General features: G+C 31.0%; 2 non-coding genes across 2 annotated transcripts; both read left to right on the forward strand.

Moving 5' to 3' along the window:
• The first annotated feature begins 5,074 nt into the window (after positions 1-5,074).
• On the forward strand, positions 5,075-5,156 carry Trnal-cag. Its single transcript has one exon. It is a non-coding gene; the product is annotated as a tRNA-Leu (tRNA).
• A 405-nt stretch (positions 5,157-5,561) lies between these two features.
• On the forward strand, positions 5,562-5,643 carry Trnal-cag. The gene has a single exon. It is a non-coding gene; the product is annotated as a tRNA-Leu (tRNA).
• Positions 5,644-6,584: the final 941 nt, after the last annotated feature.

The following is a 6,584-nucleotide window of genomic DNA, read 5'->3' on the forward strand; positions in this document are numbered from 1 at the left end:
TATTTTGTCGATCACTTTGTAGCAAAGATTCCGTGTTATCCGAGTTTTCGATTATCCTGAAAAATCAAGATGTTTACTGTTATTCTAAAGACGGCTATTGTGTACTTGAAATTCAAAATATACATTAAGAAAATAATCTTATGAAATTCTTCAAATCAGTCAAATAATTTTTATGTTAATTTAATAAACAATGAACAATACATACAATCATGTGCATGCCCGTTGGGTTAGGATACCCCAAACTTTAGCCTGAAGCAGTTGGACATCTCTAATTTAAATTATATTTTATGGTCTTATTTTAAACTTTGCGGCACTAAAGGAAAATTAGAATGTTATCCGACGATATTCAAATTAGTGATGCAACGAATAGTACATTCGGTCTCAGGCCGAATACCGAATATTCGGTCAGGAGCGTGGCCGAATAGCCGAATATTCGGCCAAACTATTCGGCTTGATTAACGCACGTACGAAAATTGGCGCGCAAACCTCATTATAGCAAGGATCGCGCATCCTGCTCTCTATTGGCCCGCTGTCACTACGCTTCGCCAATCGCATTAATTCTTGACAGTTGTAGTGGACAGACATGAGCGTCATGACAGTATGTGATAAGTGATGATTTCAAATGTGGATAACAATGAAATGACATGTAAATAACGGAAAAAGAACAGTGAAGGACAGCGAAGTTAAAATATGAAAATAAATATGAAAGTGAGTTGATAACATAATCGAACAAGTCGAGGCAGCTTATTGGCGCGAAATTTGCGGCCGTCAATGCCAAATAATTGTTCTCATAGATTTCGGAAAGCTAAATGCTTGTAATGAAAGTCACTTAGCATGCACGGGCGAAAGCCTGGGACCGTTCGGGCTACCAAGCTGTCTGGAATTTCAGTTATGATAAATAATTTTGTACAATGAAACAAAAAAGTTAATTTAATTTTCAAGTTTATAATAAAGGATGATTTCATAAAAACGCTTTACAGATCATTAATTATTATTATTTTCACATTTTATGACCTAAGTTTCGATCTAATGTGCCCAGGCAGTAAAACTTTTCATACCAATTTTTTGCCCTTTTCACCCCTTTAGGGTTGAATTTCGTAAAATCTTTTCTTAGCACGCCTAAACTTTAAAAAAAGAACACACCCTCAAATTTTTAAGTTTCTAGCACCAGTAGTTTTGGCTCTGCGTTATCCTATTAGGACTTGTTCGTTTATTTACGAGTATATAGATGAGTAAACTACATAATAAGTAGGTAGTTTTCATTTGATTTGTTACATTTTTTTGATCTCTTAAAAAAGTAACTTAGTTATATTACTTTTCCTTTGATCTTTTATATAAAGAAGCAAAAAATTGCGCTTTCTCGAACTTGAAATGTATGTTCAGCATTAATAAAAGTTACCAAAATGACTAATTTGCTGTGTTTTTGTTATTTCTTACTCCATTTTTAGGTATTCGGTATTTTCGGTCGAATACCGAATAGTAACCGAATATTCGTTGCATCATTAATTTAAATCTTTCGTGATTTGATGCAAACGATAGCAGAGACAAATATCAAAAGCTGTGATTTAAGAGACACTTCATTTTAGCTACTTTTTTCACTTAATATAAAATAAATATATAAATATTTTTTATAATATAAATTTATAAATAATTAAATTTCCCCACACTCGATTTTTAAAAATCTGAATACTCCAAAATATTTTTATCAGACTATGTGCATACAATGATTAGTGTGTACTAGGGGTAATATTTTTTCTTTATGAATGTATTGTACAATACATCATTTCATTTAAATACAGTATTCACAATCTAAACATATACGGAAAAAAGTTTGGAGTCTTCGTATGTCCTTTAACACACCAAATGAAGACAATAATGCATTAACGGAGTCAATACGTTGTAGATTCCTCGTAGCGTGTACGTATGTAATAAATGAATCAATTTGCCTTCTCAATGTTTAACCCACAATTATCAACAATTATTACTTCTACTTGGAAGATTTCATTTCTTTTTGTATGATAACATGTATGGTTGATCACCTTTAAATATCACCACGCAAAAGAAGGTCAAAGAGCCGGTAAGAAGAGCTTGATGGAACAAAAAGCAGCGCTGTTCTTTGTTGACTAGAAAAGAAAAAAAAAAAACATTTACTTACTTAAAAGAAATTTAGATATTAATTTTCTGAAAAGACATAAAATTGCTAAAACTGTGTAAAGTCCGTATTATGTATGTCCAAATAATTTTTTTAGAATATTAGCATTCAAGATTATTATCGGATAATTTTCAAAGATTTCTGGATTATCGGAGATCTAGAATTATTAGGTGCCGGATTAACGAACGTCTACTGTATATTTATCTTTTGTTTACTTGTTTGCGTAATGTAGATAGATATTGAACAATTTATACAAGCATAACAATCCGGCATCCTAAGTCTCAATATTCGGTTAACTAATTATTAATAAATTTGTTTAAGTAAAATATTTCATTAAAAATTAATTTTATAAACTTATTATAGTATTTTATTTTAAAAATCAATTAATTAAATGTTTAATAATTTAATGTCTTAAAAATAACAAAAAGTTTGCATACCTGTTTTTATTTTCAAATTGCTGGAATTCATCAGTAAAGTATGAAAATAAAATCCAACTTCGATTTTACACATCGACGAATTTGATTAATTTCAGCCGCGAGATAAATTATTTGCTTAAAAAATTAGGTCACTTATTTATGTGTGCAGAATTCTGCTAATAACGACAGAACAGAAATATTTTGTCTTTATTGTGTTTCTTATATGAAAACAGCAAAATCTGTTTGATATTAAATAATGTTGTTTGATTTATCTATTCAATGGCGCATATAAGAAATTATTTTTTCAGTCTTTAGTCTTTTACAGTTGTAGTCGACATTTTTTGAGGCTACTCATCCATCTCGATGTGTAAAAACGTTAAAAAATTTCAGGGCGATAACATAATCACATAAATATATTAATTAATAAATGCAATGACCAAGACAATATAAAAATATTCAGAAATTAGAAAAATCAAAAAGTCTTCTTATCCTGTTCTTTTTTCAACATCTCCGACAAACCGAACAAAAAGTAAAAATTGCACACATCACAAAATTACACAGAGACAAGTATTAACATGATTTATAATAACAATTATATAATTAATAATATAATATAATTCCTCTGTAAATTGTCGTAAAATTGTGGATATCCCCTGAGCCATTTGTTGGTTCAAATGCATATATCAGCAATACTGTAAAATAATGAGAATAAAAGTATTTTTATGTAAATTTATTAATAAACTTGTTAAATTTGATTATAAATTACATATCCTTTATAACAACTGTAATTGCTCTGCACGAAACTAAATACCAATAATTGTATTAAAATTTGATATCGCTGGAATTTTCATATTTTCATGGTGCAAATCATTATTAAATTCATTTATTATTCAAAATTATTTACTCGAAATTTTATACATGACTAAAATAACTTAAAATATTGTAACAAAATTACACATCAATATATGCAATTCTATTAGGTATGAGTCACCATACATCAAATATTCCATATTATTATTAATTATCATAGGTATAGTTAACTACATTATTATAATTATAGAGAAATTAGCAAACTAATTCCTTCTAAATTTTTTTAATGTAGTTAACTATACCTATGATAATTAATAATAATATGGAATATTATTATTAATTATCATAGGTATAGTTAACTACATTATTATAATTATAGAGAAATTAGCAAACTAATTCCTTCTAAATTTTTTATTAATTTTGATAAAACAAAAGCTGTTTTCACTAATTTTTGCGTCTTGAGTCAAAATATTACATAACATGAATGAAAAAAAAAGTAAAAACAGATATTTAACTTTTAAATAATTGTGTTTCAAACCTCTAATATCTCACGAAATAAATAAGTATAAAGAGAATACCAAGCTGTTTAAATGGAACGAAATTGTAAAAATTGGAAGAATAAAATCAAAAATATGCGAGAAAACGACACATTCAGATGAACTTAACCCAAAAAAGTCAAAAGCAGTAGGCAAATAGTTGTTGATCAGATAGTAAATTGCACCGCAAAAGAACGTGCCGGACACTCTAAATATACTTTAAGCTTGATACACGCATAATGGTCAAGTTCAGGTATACCAGTACGTGTATATATACGAAGTATACCAATAATACGATTGTNGAGAAGAAAAATTTATATATGAAATTTTAAATACGAATCAATTTATAACAAGAAAAAATTAACTGTATTGTTCTAAAACATACACTATTACAACAAATAGGGAAAAATACCATATTCAATTTAACTGTGTATGCTGACTGACACTTTCCAAAAAGATATGAAATAGTTAATTTCTCATATAATAGCGAAACGTTTTCAACAGAAATTTACTACGAGTAATTAATTCCGTGCAACATTACAGCTTTGACTTCGTTTCGTGCTAAACTAATACTTGTGATTGTTAGAGGTTTTGGGAGGTTCTCAAACACCTCCCAAAAAAGAGACAGGGTTTCCATCAGAAACGTGCCATCCATCGTTACGTCTTCGGAAATCGTTATTCTTTAAGTCTTCAATTTCGTAATTAGATTTTTTAACGAATACCCAGCTAACTGAAAGTTTTATTTGATCTTCTGTGATCACATGTACCGTCTAGTGGACAACGCACACAAAGGCACGAAAACGCAGATTAGGAGTTGGGAGAATGCTAAAGAAACTTTTTAGTGGAAAATCTCTTGACTTTCCGCGCGAAATAAAATCTGGAGCGTAATCAAAGCAAGGAACGACGAAAGCTTTCATTGAAAACAAAACGAGCTCATCCGTGTACACCCGTATCTGATGTGTGAAATTTATCTGAAAGAAAGTCGCTATATTCAAAGTAGCGACAGACCGCATTGTAATTGAAGTGGGGAGAAGACGAACGAAAAGTTGACTGATCCAGTAAAGAAAACGTCGGACATATAGACGAAAAGAAATACGCAACATTTGGCTATTGCACAAGCATGTTTGAAAAACAAAACCAGAATACGGTTATAACGGATTGGTAGGGTGGCCGAGCGGTCTAAGGCGCTGGTTTCAGGTACCAGTCTTTTCGAAGGCGTGGGTTCGAATCCCACCCCTACCAACATGGTGTTTTTTCTCTCACTTTGTTAAATGCTTTTTCTTTTTAGTAAAGTTTTAACTAATCTTTGCTCTCGACTTTGGAAATGCCTAAGTTTATTTTAGACTTCGTCTTTCGTTTCCTCTCTTAAAATCAAATTTCTTTTGCATATCAACATTTTAGTAACAAACATTGTAGAAGCAAAATCGAAATACTAGCTTGGTGGGTGTAAGCCGTTAAAGAAAATAGTTTAGGTTAAGCAAAATCCGAAACTACCGAATGAGAATTCAGCTGAGTGACTATGCGCTAATATTGCTGGCAGGTTTGCCTCACGTTGTTGTCTGCTGTAGTCAGCACGCGGTTTTAGGAGAAACGCCGAAACCTGCTTATCTTCTAATTAATAGAGGCATTTCTCGTGAAATATCAAGCGGTAGGGTGGCCGAGCGGTCTAAGGCGCTGGTTTCAGGTACCAGTCTCTTTGGAGGCGTGGGTTCGAATCCCACCCCTACCAGGATGATTTTTTCACATTCTTGAAACCCGAAGCTTTCTTTTTTTACCCTATACCTCATTTGTATTAAGAATTTTTACTCCCCTTTGCAGTCATGTTGAACAAACGCTGATGCGAAGCGCGTCGAAACAGTCTGTCTGCAAACGTTTCTGTTATTTCAGTTTTCACCGTAAACGTGCAAAATTCGCATTCGCTATGGTTAACGGAAGGATTTCCTTCCGTTAACCATAGATTTCTAAGCGCGAATCGGATGTAGCGTCGACATGAGTAACGATAAACTCATTTTACAAACCTAGTAATTTCGTCGTTTTTTCTTCGTCAATTTCCATACAAATCGACAAAAAGCGACTTAGAAAAACGGACGATTTGATTTGAGTACATAGACACAAAACAAGATGTAAAAAACGCATTAACTGGCAGGGGTAGGATTGGAACCCATGCCTCCAAAGAGATTGGTACCTTAAACCAATTAAACCAACGCCTCAGACCGCTCGGCAACCCTACCGACTGCTTGTCGTTTGACAAAACTTTAATAATAAGTTTTTATTTTATTTAAAAGTTAAATAAATAAAAAAATGTCATAAATTTTTGTCTAATCTAACAAAATTCTTACATGAAGTAGAAGAACAAAATCGTTTTTATATATTAATTTTAATAATAATCAGAAATCTAGAATTTTGTATTGAAGTTTTATTCATTTATCAGATTGATAAATGAGTCATTAAATAAGCTAATTTTATGGCTACTCTAATTTGTTAATTGAAGTATAATGTAAAATATATTATGTAAATAATAATATTCTATTATCGAAACAATACAATTACTTGTATAATTCCATTACATTATTTGATTTTAATTATGTTTCAGTTTATTTTCTGGTATACTCGACATAAACGTAATTACGTACAGATTACGAAGTAAAATACAATATCGATATTGTCAAG

The sequence above is a fragment of the Centruroides sculpturatus genome, unplaced genomic scaffold, assembly GCF_000671375.1.
Source record: "Centruroides sculpturatus isolate CEXI.00-Female unplaced genomic scaffold, Cexi_2.0 scaffold1959, whole genome shotgun sequence".
Taxonomy (NCBI): Eukaryota; Metazoa; Arthropoda; class Arachnida; order Scorpiones; family Buthidae; genus Centruroides; species Centruroides sculpturatus.